Here is a 14,421-nt window from a genome sequence, read left to right as displayed (position 1 = left end):
GTGAGGCACTGCGGAAAACACTAGGACCCAAAAACCTTGCTGTATCACCACGATTTCCATTGCGCAGATGTAACAAATCATAAACCCATGCTCCAGATTATTGAGAAAGCAGGTGACGAAAGACCTCAACTTGCAATTCTTGCTGTTGACTCAGATCTGGTGACCCAAGGTTTTGCTTCTTTTGAAGACACTGCCTTGCTCACTGCCAAATGTTACAGGCGGATTTGTGCCACAAAAGAGATGTACAGTAACATCCTCCATTTTATACTGCTTCAGTGTGAGACAGGCACTAGCTCGCTTGATTCATCTGTGCTTTCTTCTCTTTTTGAATTATTCAGTAAGCCTTTCCTACACCCAACCATCCTTTCTCCCTCCCTCCCACCTTCCTGTACACGTAATGTTACTAAACATTAACAGTTTAAAATGGCAAAATGAACCTTTCCATCTGTTCCCTCGTGGTAACTCCAACCATATCTCTCCATCTCTTTTTTTTTATGCTGGTTCTGTCGGATGAAAATGAAATCTTTAAACTGAGCCATTATAAAATGTTCCTTGATAATTGCTATGCGATTATATTTTGAAATGATTCAATTATTAAAAACATTCTTTTATTTAAGAGATCTGGTCATTTTAGTATTTTCTGCCAGGAGGCATTATTCAGTTTTCTTTTTTCCTCTCCATTTTTTGTCTGATTTTAAGTTTGTAGTGCTATAGTTCAATATTTCGACGAGCTCTTCAGAATATTATGTGATGTTTCCAACTCTGAAGTGTGAAGGTGCTAAAAGTTATAACATCATCTCTAAATGAAGAATGAGTGACCTCCCTTAGAGAGCCGTGCATATGGCACTATTTACTGAGACCTGGAGCAGCCTGAAAGCTTGTTGTCATACCCACAGAGGGTGGAAACGAATGGATAGTAGATTAGGACAGTGGAAAGGACCAGGCACTTTCACCCCTTTAGATTTGAAATGGGCAAAGCTGACGAACTGCCATAAAGTATTAGTGTTTGTAGAGATTGAAATCGATCCAGAAGTGAATGATGAATTCTTTCCTTAACCGGACCTTCAAGTTCCACAATGTCTCAGTGCTAATTTAGCAGAAAATTGTATATTGAATTACCCGCCCAGTGACATTATGCTATTTGTAAGGGGTCTCAATCAGTGACTTTTGCCAGCATGTCTCCTGGAGATAGAATTATCGAACGCAGTTAGCGCTAATATAATATTTAGGACAGCAATTATATCAAGCAAAGCTTTTTTGGATGTGGTTTGGAAGTGATTTTAGTTTTTGGATGTGACAGACTCAGATGTTCGGGTCAGGCATGTCTACACCAAAACCACTGGTGTAAAACGGCTGTACTTAACTCAGAAATGGTTGTATGATGAGGGAAAAGAGAGAGACAAGGAATAGCTTTGAATCTCAACGTGGTAGATGGGTTGAAAGAATCTGCTAGTAGCGAGAAAATGGATGAGTAAGGTAAGATGTATGAGGGAGTTTCGGAGACACGGCTCCTTGTGCTATAAAGCAAAGTAAATGGTAGGAGTGATGAAAGCTTGATAACGATAGTGGATGAAAATAGTGAGGGATAGAAGCGAGGAATTTGTAGACGGAAGTTAAATGCCCGACTGATTTAACGTCGAAGGAAGAAACATAAAGTGATTCCTGAGAAATATTTGCCCAAGTAGCAAGAGGCATGAAAGGAAGTGATGGTGGCATAAAGGCTGTGCAGTGGAGAAATGCTTTTGTTGTGACAATAGCAGGTGTACGACTAACTGAAGGATGTGCACTAAATCTTAAATCTCACAGCTGCATTGTCACTGGGTATTGTTAATGTATTGTGTGGTTTGATTTGGTGTAAACCTTCACCAGTTTTTTGTTTGATTGTTTTGAAATTGCTGCAAGAGTTATGCAAACTGATAGGGTCCAAGATCGTATTTGGGTATAGCAGAAAATTCAACATTTAGACATGTTTTCTATCTAATGCATCTAATGCAATCTAATGCATGCCATATCAAGTAATAAACGTTATGTTCAAATTTCATATTATGTATTTACCAGCTCAACCTCACCCGAAAAAAGTAAATAGTGAACAAATATGAAGCTTGGCGTTTGCTATTTTTAATACCACCACAAACTAGCAAAAGTATATCACTTATTATTCTTTGAAATAAAACGAAAATGTAGTCACAGAAAACGTATTTGAGATGTTGCTACTAGGATCCCCGACTGATTCTGCTACCCTCTCGAGTGTATAGGGTGAGAGAGTTTTGAGCAGCCTGTGATAGGCTACATTTAAACTACTTACTCTTTATCCATTTGCAATCTCAGGTAATAAATAAATAATAAATAAAGGTACGAAAGCACCTTTTCAAAAGGTACACCTAGAGGGTTGGTACCTTAAAGATACAAATGTGTACTCTGCCTCAATGACAGCTTTTGTGTCCTAATTCCTGTGAGAGTACGTTTTTTGGCAAAGGCCCCAGTTGTACTATTCCCCACCACTTTTTACTTCTGTCTCCATTGTTTCCTGCTTCTCTAAATTCTTCTGTCCTAAGCAGCATGCACTAAACCTTTCAATCCCATTTATAATATCTATAATTAATTACTTTTATAATCCCTCTTACTTTCTTTCCCCTCCATTTTTCTCCCTCTTTTCTTCCCCGAGCTAATAAGTGGTTCACTCCCGCTCTTACAGATGTATTTCTGTTCTCGATTCATGTTTTAACACGGTTGTCCTTTGCTACAGAGCCAACATTTCTTCAGCGGACCGCATCTAAAGGTGTGCTCTCGCTCATGCTGCTATCACTGCGTCTTCCTCAGTAGTCTTCGCCCCCATTGCTTTCTTTTGTCTTCCTTCACATTATTTCCCTGTGCAGAATGTGTAGCCTGATGTATTTTTCATTTTTCCTTCTCCTTTCATGCCGTCCTCAGAAACCGCCATAGTCTAAGACATCTCCTCCTCGTCTTCAGCCAAAAGTCTAGAACTCCTCACAACATCAAAGAAAGCCGGAGAGAAGGAGAGAGGGGAGGAGGGGTCTGCCTTGTATCTGGGTTCTGATGGAGAAGACTGTGGAGGAGAGGGGGAGGGGCAAAAGCGATTGAGAGAGAGAGAGAGAAAGCCAGGTATGGAGGGAGGGAAACAAGAGGATGAGAGAGGAACGAAGCCAACCAACCAGCTGAAAGAGAACGAGCGATCGGGGCTGTTTGAACGTGGCAGGGAGAAAAGGAGGGAGGAGGGAGGGAAAGCGAGAGAGAGAGAGAGAGAGAGAGAGAGAGAGAGAGGGAGAGATCGATTGTCAGAACCGAGGAAATAGAAGTGTTACTATTGCACGGCCACTGGAACGGTGTCTGCCCGCTGAGGATATGCATTGGCTCCCAGCGCTCACCGGTTTGCAGGACACGCTCTAAAATGTAATTTCCAAAGGCCTAATTGTTGCCGCCGTGATTTATTTTCCTCCATTTCATTTTTCTTTCTTTTTTTTTTTTTTTTTATCTGCCTTCTCTCTCTCCTCTTCTTCTCTTTTTGTCGTTGTTGTACCCCCCCCTCCGTTTTTTTTTTTAACCAGCTGCTGGATTTTCCCCTTCTTTTATAACTGCTGTCATTCTCTCCGTTTACAAAGGAGGGATCTACAAATAGAGGCAACCACAGCAAGACAGTAAGTGGGGCTTCTTTCTCCTTACGCCTGTGCCGGGGGGGTGGGTGAACGGAAGGGGAGGCTGGTGAAAATGTGCGGAGGATGAGCGATGAATGAATTGCGAAAGGGGTTATGAGTGCAGACGCCGGCTGCTGGTTTGCCATTTAAAGTTGAGCCATTCAGATCTGGAAATATGAGCTATTGGGAAACAGAGGCGACCCGTGCATGCGCTGTGTCTTGTGAGGTTATCAGACTGGGCTGGTGTTGCTTATTATCTGTAGTTTGGCTGCAGCAGCGTGAGAATCTGATCTCCCATTAAAGAGACAGAGGTTTGCTTAAAACAGAAGGTTCACAGAAAGAATAGGTGAATACTGCATCAGCAGGTGTTAAGTTGTTCTGGATATATATTTGGCATTGCTGTGAGAGAAAGAGCTTGGCACAGAATGATCACCATAATGTCAAGTAAATGATACAAATCAGTTCCTTGTGCAGAGTCTAATGTGTCTTTTTTTCTCCTCTGTGTTTTAAAGGGAGAAGCCTGATATGCAGTATCCTGTCACTCCCTGAAACACACCCACCCACATACATTGGCATGCATGCAGACTTACTCACCGAGCAGTGCTAACGGACTGTTCTGCAAGCGTGGCAGCTCTCTCTCGTATGATTGCATCTCTTAAATGCCACATCAGTTTTCTTTCCTGTAAGCATATGCAGTGCAAGACAGAATTGGCTGTTAAAAGAATAGATCACCCAAAATGAGAATTCTGTCATCAGTTATTCACCTTCGTGTCATTTATAATCTTTATCTTTGTTCTGTGGTGCCCAAAAGCTCCAATGTTACACCGGTCAGTGTTTTCATGCAATTACGGTGAACTGAAGATCCATAAATACAGCACTGAATGTGGTCCATACGACCATTGCACTATATTCCATATCTATGCATGCAGTACAGAGCAATATTATGAGCTAGTATCTTTTATCTACTAAGTTTAAAAGCTTCAGTATCCCTTAAATGTAAGTCCAAGAGGAAATGAACATAGAAAAAACTATTATTACATTACATTTATCTAGTACATGCCATTTATCCCAGATTAATATTTATTATAAAAAGTTGAGAATATAAGTAGGCTAGGTACTTTTCAGGTGATTCCCATAATCACACCTTTCGCTTGAGATTCTTCTCCGCCCACAGACACACTGCTGCTCAGACAACCCACTGAATGCCCCTTAACTAGACAGCCGGCTCCTCACCTCACATAGGCTAGAAGTGGCACACATTCTCTCCTCTGCATGGATCTGAAGAGATCTTGAGTCTGTATGTGCTGCTACACTGAGAGCGCGTGTTGATTTGGTTTGGGACTGTCCCCTGCCATTATCTGCTGAATCTATTATTAGAAGCCTTTGTTTTTCGCATATATCCTCCTCTGATACATTGTCTGTGCTCAGAAGAGGGGAAATTGTTGCAGGTCTTTGCTGCGGTCACCCATAATTACATGATATATGTATTTCTAGCCAGTTAGAGAGAGAGAGAAATGACATGGGGGAGGAAAAAATAAATAATGAAGCCAAAGAGAAATGAAGATCTGTAGATAATTACCTCTACCAGCTGTTAAAAATGAAGAACACGAGAATAAAGCTACAATTTTGAAAGGTTGCTAAATAAATCAATTTATCCCAATAAAATAATAACAATTTCTCAAAGCTGATAAAGACTTGCTTTTAGAGGACGTGTTTACTTGTTTTAACTAACCTTAAGTCACATCCCTAATTTTCGTAATTATGCTTAAAACTCAAAATAACATTTTTCCAAAAGCAAGCGTACTGATTAAGAAAATGTTTTTTGTTTTTTTTTTTGCAGTTGAAAAAATGGAGGGGAAAATATAGAGTTATAAAGACTGGAATGTTTACAGTTCATTTTCTCACAAACTAAATTTTTTTCTATTTATGCATACAAATAAATGTATTTATTCAAATAAAAAAAGTGCCAGTAATAAGATAAGATAAAGCAAAAACTTTAAGACATGTTTTCCGGGCGCAGATGTTAGGGCAGAATGGTGTTGCCAACATTACATGTAATAAAACATTTCTTCCTCAGTCACGCTGTCACAACTGTCACCCTCTCTCTTTTCCCACACTCCCTTCGTCTTCCCTTTAAACACACACATGCACTCAGTCTCTCCGGTGGAGTGTGAGTGTGTTTGCTTCGGGGGGATATGAGATAGGATGACAGAGTGGATAATCAGACAGAGGCACACAAAGAGAGTTAAAATTAGCCACGTTGAACGGGCCATTGATAAATTGGGAAACTAGAACGCCACTGACACTCTTCCACTCAATGCTCTGGAAAACCCGGCCTCTCCTCTCATTTGCATTACCTTATGCATACGTGCATACATATGGATGTGTCCAGTAGGGTTGTGCAAAACTTATACTTACTATACTTATATACTTAATCGTGATGAATTCTCTCATTATTCCTGTCACACGATCCCTCAGAAATGATTAGAATTTACCGCTCAAGAAATTTCCTATTAATATCTGTCTTGAAAACACTAGTACTGCTTAAAGGGACAGTTGACTCAAAAATGTAAATTCTGCCACTAATTTCTCATGTCATTCCAAACCCGTAATAAGACCTTCATTCGTCTTGATGACAAAAATAATGATATTTACGATGAAAGCCGAGAGCATTTTGATCTTTCATGGAGCCCAAGAGTCCACGTTCAAGGATCAGAAAGGTAACAAGAAGATCAACATATTAGTCTGTGGCATCAGTGTTTCAAGCTTAGTTTTATAAAGCTATGAAAATACTGTGTGCAAAGAAAACAAAAGCAATGACTTTATTCAACGGTTTATTCAACTTCTTCCCTGAGTTACCTTCAGTATGGTGAATACCATGCATCCATGTGATTGTGCTGCTGCTGATGCAGAACACGGATACACTGCACCTCGTTTATGAATAAAGCAAGTACATGCATCATGGTACTGTCCATAATAACTTGGGGAAGAGGAATTAAATTATTTTTGTTTTTCTTCACAAAAATGATTCTTTTAGCTTTATAAAATTATGCTTGAACCACTGATGTCAAGTGTACTATTTTAACAACGTACTTACTAACTTTTTGGATCTTGAACGCGGTAGGACCCTTGTAGTCTGAAAGATCAAAGAGCTCTAGGACTTAACTTAAAACATCTTTATTTTCATTTTGAAGATGAACGACGTCGTATGCTTTTGAAACGACATGATAGTAATGAATTTCCCTTTTTTGGGTGAACTGTCCCTTTAACCATTATACCTATTTTCAGGATTCTTTGATCAACAGAAGTTTAAAAAGCATGTATTTGATTAAAAAAAAAAGATTTGTAACATTGTAAAAGATTTTACCATCAATATCCTCAATTTAATTGATCCATGCTGAAGGACAAATAGTACTGCAGGTATGCCAGATTAGTGTCCATTATTTTACATTTTTTTTCATAATTGTGTTTATTGCCTCTTCCACTTCTTCGTTGGAGATGCTGCAGGTATGTGCGAGTACCGCAGCACTCTTTGTAGTTCAAACACTTTTCTCTCATTATGCTTAGCAGAAGGATCTCCTGCAATGCATCCTCACACTCGTAACTGTAAATGAGGAGAAATATTCTCGTCTCAACCTAGTAACAGCTCACACCATTTCAGCGTGCTTGGATAAATGATCACACTTTCACAACTCCAATACTTTGGACATCCTGATGACTACAACACAGAACGATTGTGATCAGTGTAAAGTTCTTCTCGCATTGTCCTTTGAAATGAGTAGATACAAATGTGGCATTCAAGAAACATTTCCATCCTGAGCGTTTTCTAATAACACATTTGCCTGTCTGAGCTAATGAATCGAGGCAGTGGGTGCTACCTGGCCAGCATGGATCGATACCAATGGATCTGTGTAAATTAGGCCAGCGTGGAGGCCTGATATGCTTGTTCACCGTTTCATTCCTGTTCATTTTACTCAGCTCCTATGAGGTTATGTTTCTTCTCAGTTTCATTCTGGTTTTTCACTGTTCCCTACCACTTTCCCTCCTTCTCGTCCAGTCTTTATGCACTTTACTTCTCCGTCCCCTGTACAGTCAGTTGGTTTTTCTTGCCCTCTCGTCCTTTTCTCTCTCTCTCTGTGTGTGTTTGCCCAATAGTTGAAGATGGTGAATCTCTCCCTCCTCTAATATTTACCGTGTAGGCTCTTGAGGAGGATAGTTCAAACTTTCGGGATTTAGCCCAGTCGTTTTACGCACTTCCGCTCACGTTTTTTTCTCCTTGTATCATTCTGCTCGCGGTAAAGGACTGATCTGGGACAGACGGTCTCCCTTGCGCTCTGGCCTACTTCAGCTCTGTCCTTTCTCTCTCACCTCCCCAAACTCACTCTCTCCTCTTTTCCACTTTCCATCTGTTTCTCCCTTTTTGGCGTTTGGGCTGATGACTAGTGTTGGGAAAACTTACTTGTTGAACTAATGGATGACAAAGTTAGATCACTTTTTTAAAAAGTTATGTCGTGTAACACTTTTCTCAACACTTTCTTCACCAAAGTAGATGCACTTTGCTTTGCTTACATATGTTTTATTTGTATTCTTAAACAATAGAAAAGCTTTTTTTTTTTTGCCATGGACAAGTGGTTTTGCATTGACACGTTTGGTTTCACATACAGACTGTACTGCGAAAAGTGCACACTGATTGTCATGACAACAGCAAGGTTTTTGGCGGCCATACCTGCGGGCTCAAGGACAAAGGAGATCCACTGCTGATCTGAGGCATCACCCAAAAACAGAGTACAGCTGAATTTTTCTTAAGCACACAGCTTTATTTTCATTTAGCAGCAGCATTTGACATTTTATAAGACAAATCTCACTGTGGATTCAAAGAAACTGTGCCAAGCTCAGTGCATTACATGCACATTAAAAGTTTAGCTTCTGTTTGACCAAATCAGTGTCTTTTTAAAACACTGTACAAACACTTAAGTGCTTTTAAAATTTCACAAGTTCAGTTTTTGTTCAGCATATGTTCAGCATACTACATCTCTTGACAGTTGTCCTTGAAATTTACTCACCCTCATGCCATGTCATAAACCTGCATGGCTTTATTTATTTACTTTGCCCATTAAATGAAATTCAATTCAGTTTTTCACAATATCTTATTTTGTGTTCTGCAGGTGTAATGGGTTTGAAACAGCACAAGGAGCAACAAATGATGACAGAATGTGCATTTTCGGGGGCGGTGGGATGAAATATCGCTTCAAATTTAAAGGGTTAGTTTACCCAAAAATGAAAATTGTCCTGTCCTTTATTCATCTTTGAGGCATCCTAGGTGTAAGTGACTTTCTTCTGTCAGACCAATCCAGTTGTATTAAAAATTGTTCAAACCCTTCCAAGACATTGAATGGGTTTAAATCATTTGTACGTCGCTTTGGATAAAAGGGTCTGCTAAATGACTAAATGTAAATGGGTGGTAGCTGTATTCAGTTGACATGAAAAGACGTGAAATAACATGCGGGTATTCGTAATACAACGTCCCTCACACGGCTCCGGGCGGCGAATAAAGGTTCCTTTAGCGAATCCCTGCGTTTTTTGTACGACACATATTTGTATTTCAAACGTAATAAACACTTTTCACTTTTGCTGACTGTGGAAACCGGAAGCAGGCCTGCTAAATGTCGTAGGACGTATGCGTTGTGCGCGCGCCTATAGGAAATGTAGTCGTTATAGGAAACAACGTTTACTTTCTTAATAAAAAACAGACTCCTTGTGGCTTATATGGAAATTTTCTTCAAATTCTCGGTTTATGCTTTTAATTCACGACTGGCGTTTTGTTTTGTCTTCTTTCCGCGCTTGTCATTAATCACATAACGGCGAGGTATTACATCATCCGCGGGACTGCTTCGGATTTCCACAATCAGCAGAAGTGAGCTAAAACTGTTTATTACGTTTGAAATATGGATATTTATCGTATCGTATGCTGCAGGTGGGGCTTTATTCACCCCCGGAGCCGTGTGAAGGACGTTATATTACAAATACGCGCACGTTATTTTATATCTTCCGAACTGAATACAGCTACCATCTGTTAAACCCATTCAAAGGCTTGGAGGGGTCTGCACAATTTTTAATAAAACTCCGATTAGTTTCGTCTGACAGATGAAAGTCACGTACACCCAGGATGCTTCAAAGGTGAGTAAAAGACAGGACAATTTTCATTTTTGGGTGAACAAACCTCTTTTAATATGCAAAACGTTTTCATCTGCATGAAAACATTGTGTTTGAGTAATCTGAATTTCTTAAGAATATATTAATTCTGCTTCATGGTGTGAATTTAGCAAAAGTTATCTGATAATACAACTTGCATTAATGTGTTTTTCAGAATTGGATACTGCTTTGCTGGTGTATTCACCAGGCTTTTTTTTATTTTAGCACAATTTTATGGGTCAACTATCTTCATCAAAGAATCAATGCTTGTTGGCTAGCATTAATTCCAGGTAATTGCTAGTCTACCAGCTCAGCACCAAACCAAGACAATGTTATTTTAAGCTGGTCTTTTCAGGAGGTTGATGTTGATCAATGGTTTTTGATTGCTGGAGTGTCATGTAGGGACAGGTGTCATGCACTCTGGCCGTGTCTGAGGTCCAGAATCAGAGTGTTGTGCCAAACCCTTGCACTGACGGAGCTGTTCCCCCATGTGACTGATGAAAGACCCAAACACAAGTCCTACAGCTGAGATTGGTCTAGCACTTTGAGCCAGCGTGAGATGGTGTCGGCATCGGTGTGAGCACAGGGCATGGGGGTGTTTCTCACAGCAGCGGTTGAGCGTGTGTATGCACATAAGTAGAACAAAAATCCCTTTGTTGAATCTCAGAGGACAGCATCAATCTCTTTTTCTTTGAGTCAGTCACTCACTTTCTATTTCCCCCCGCTGCTTCACTGAAAAAATGCAAGAGAAATATGGTTGCAATAATGCAGTTGCATGCTGGCGTTCTGCTTTCTTCCTGCTCGCTGCATGAGGATACTCTCATTCATGCCAATTGATCTGAGCGATTGGCCGTAGTCTCCTCCACTTCTGTGGACCAGATCCCAGTGTATTAGTGCTAATTGCACCATTGAGAGGGAAAGAGGGATGCAGCAAAAGAGGGGGAGTGGGGCATGAATTTTCCCAGCAGTCACCAGTGCATCATCAAAGTACAGCTATTTTTAGTCTCTGAAACAGTGGTGGTGAGCCGATTGGCCCAGAACAGCAGTTTTAAACTGCCATGGCAGTGCATTACGCCCCATATTGACTTTTCTATGGACAGTTTCAGCTGCTTATGCACATTTATAAAGTATTGATGTTCAGATTCAGTACAGTGATTCTCAGGAGTATATCTAATACTCTATATCAGGGTTTTTCAAACTGAGGTCCGCTACAAAACCAGTATATATGGGTATATTTGTAGCAATAGCCAAAAATACATTGTATAGGTCAAAATCATAGATTTTTCTTTTTTGCCAAAAATCATAAGATTATTAATTAAACATCATGTTCCATTAAGCTATTTTGTCAATATCATACTGTAAATATATAAAAACGTAATTTCTGATTCATTATATGCCTTGCTGAGAACTTAAATTGGATAACTTTAAAGGCGATATTCTCAATATTGTTTCGCACTCTCAGATTCTGGATTTTCAAATAGTTGCATCTCTGCCAAAAATCCTATAAGCTTATTTATTCAGCTTTAATTGATTAATTGAATTACTTAATCACATTAAATGACTGATTAATTAATCATATATGCTTTATATGATCCCCACTACTAAAAATGTTTTTTTTTTCACCCCCTTAACAACTTTCCTCTTTGAAAAACCGGGCTCCCGTTGTCTGGAAAGTGTAAATTCTAGTCTTAGAAAGTTATGTAAATTATTTATAATGATTTTACATTTTCTAGTTATTCCAAGCTCTAAAATATTTTATTTGGTAATATAAAAATAATTTGTAATATGTTTTTAAAATATATTTTTAAAAGCATAATCAATAAATCATGAACTACTGTAAAATTAATTTTTAAAAAGTGGGGGCCTTGAAGACATTCAGCTCTTAAAACATTTGGAATCCTGAAATTTAATTTACAGAAACTATGAGAGTTGGACTTTCTATTGCAGTTGTGAAAAATTGGGAACCTTGGAATTCAATGGGTTGAGAACCACTGATGTACGAACACTGTTTTTTATTAATTTATTTATGTTTTAATTGATGCTAGCGGCCTTTAAAGGGTGCAAATAATTCACCAGACACCCCTCTCATTATATGTAAATATTATCCAATCTCATCAGTGAACATGTCAGGCAAATGGACAAACATGTTTAACGTTTTGCCTTTTTGTGTTAGCTGATCAAACCTGCAGTGAAGAATGAGCTACAGTATGTTGGTGTGTGGCTAAGAAGTGCTCATCTTCATTCAGAGGGATTATGCTGCTGAGACCTGCTTAATGAAGACAGGAGACAATCCATTACTCATGAATACTTCTGCATAAAATCACATTGTTTGCAGAATCATATAGTTGCACACAAAACCTGTAGTAATCCAGCAACGCTTGTTTTTCTGCAGTTGTAGAACACAGCCGACACGGCTTCTGATGAGAATATCAGTGTGCAAAAATGGCTATGGCTCACCCCTGCAGATCCTGGAAGACTGAATTCCATTAAGGCAAATGACGCTATCCGGTTTGTTTATTAGGAGCGTGTTTTAGAGTTGCACCGAACAGATTAACTCTGTGTGTTATCCACTGCTTCCGTTGATGAATAGCTGCTATCCTTCAGTCTCCTCTCATCAATTGCAGGTCTAATGTCCACATACTTCAGCTCTCAGCGCTAGATGTCTATTGCAGCAGCTATGTTAAATTTGCAAATGTACCTCCTCATATGCTGACAGGTTTGGCTTAGTTTATCAGTGTCAGCCGCACACAGACCATCAATCAACCTTCAGCTTAGCTGCGGTGGCAGTGTCAGCTCAAGTCAACAACTAGATCAATAGGCTTTTAAAGCTGTCCTTCCAGTCAGTCATGTCCTTTTTTTTAGGTTAATGTTGCACTGTGATTTGACGTGGAAATTTATATAAGATCGCTTGTTATTTTGTGTAATTAGTTACATTTGTGAATATTTATTTAGTTGTAATTGTAGCATTTTTCTGGTACTTAAAGGGATAGGTCACCCAGAAGTATGAACTCTGTTCTCAATTACACACTTCATTCTAAACAAGTATGAACATAAAAGAAGATACTATGAAGAATGTTGGAAACCAAACAGTTGACGGGTAGCCTTTGACGTCCACGGTATTAAAAAAATGCTATGGAAGTCAGTAGTGGATATGGTGTCCCATACTTGGAATGTGTGTTCTGCATTTAACCCACTGAAGTGCACACTCACTGTAATGAGAAGTGAACAAACACGCACAAACACACACACACACACACACACACTGTGAACACACACCCAGAGCAGTGGGCAGCCAAGTCACACTAAGTCATGGCAAAGGATTTTGGTGATATTTTATCGTTTTTGGATGTATTTCTTCAAAGGAGGCATAAGCGTGTATCTTTAACAGAGATCTTCAGAAATGTGCACAAGCTAGGATGACTATAAGTGCCATTTTCCCAGGAAGCGTCCTTGCCAGGATTTCTGTATTACTTTGATTCAAAGTACCTTGAGAAATGTTTTGATAACATAAGGAACCAATGTCATACACTGATTGGTCTGCGAACAAAGCCAAAACTTGATATTTTAGGAAATATATAGATATTTTTACAACAGTTTTTAATCTGCTTCAGTGGCTTTAACAGAGCTGGACTGCTCAGCAGATATGTGCAGCGTAAACTGTCTAAGATTAAATGGCAGGGAAAGCCCCTTAAGAGCGACCATGTGTTAAGTGTTTCTTGAAGGTTATAGTACATTGAAGAATGATCATATGACCTGTAATGCATTTCTGTTGCAGTGAAATATTACTTTTTTCGAATTGCTCAAAACACCTCATGCATGCATATAAACTTTGTTTTTGCAATAATTGGGAGTTTTTGCAAAACGTACGTGTTTCCATTAGGTGTTGCCATAGGTTTATTTTAAATTCACAATTTTAATTTGCTTAATTTTCTTTTTATTTGCATTTGAGGGATGTAAGCCATACATGACAGCATAAAAAACAAGAGCCCATCTGTGCGCTTGCATCAGGTTTTAACAAACACTTCTTTTGAGTCATATTTTAGATATCTTTTTATGAACATGTGGCAGTGACCTACCCGTTGTATCGGCAGATTTATTATGTACAGCACATAGTTGTTGACAATCAGTTATAATAAAGTGTTTTTAAAGTGCTCTCTGGAATATTTGGTCAACAACAAATATCTGTCAGCTATTTTGTATTATTTGCAATTATCTTTTCACAGCTCATCTGAGTAAATGAAACCAGCACTGCTTTGATGTCTCTCATAACTCATTGCTCTCTCGTTTAATACAAATGCAACTGCCATGGCCTTGCGTCTTAGTTATCAATTGTACTGAAAAAGACCTCAGACAACTTCAGTATTAATATTACAGTAGTATTGCCGCAGACTGCTCAGAGTCAGGGTCCTAATCACTTTTTACACTTCAAACACTTGAAAAGATTCCGAAATTGCAAACCCTAGTGCCTTTAAATGGTTGCAGGACTCAGGTCAAAGATTTTTTTGAGCAGTCATTTTGGCATTTGTGCACTTAGTCACATTTCTTCACACATCATCCTCTGTTGTTCTTATTGTTG

The 14,421-nt window shown here is 39.1% G+C and overlaps 1 protein-coding gene across 1 annotated transcript in view; it reads left to right on the top strand.

The window, feature by feature from the left end:
• Positions 1-3,221: 3,221 nt before the first annotated feature.
• shank1 (SH3 and multiple ankyrin repeat domains 1) overlaps positions 3,222-14,421 on the top strand; it is an 82,126-nt gene continuing 70,926 nt past the window's right edge. The window contains 1 exon segment of the mRNA XM_043233696.1: positions 3,222-3,411. The gene's annotated coding sequence lies outside the window, so the exon portion shown is untranslated.

The sequence above is a fragment of the Puntigrus tetrazona genome, chromosome 3, assembly GCF_018831695.1.
Source record: "Puntigrus tetrazona isolate hp1 chromosome 3, ASM1883169v1, whole genome shotgun sequence".
In the NCBI taxonomy this organism is placed as follows: domain Eukaryota; kingdom Metazoa; phylum Chordata; class Actinopteri; order Cypriniformes; family Cyprinidae; genus Puntigrus; species Puntigrus tetrazona.
Note: the sequence above shows the minus strand (reverse complement) of the source record. Positions and strands in the feature narration are given on the sequence as shown.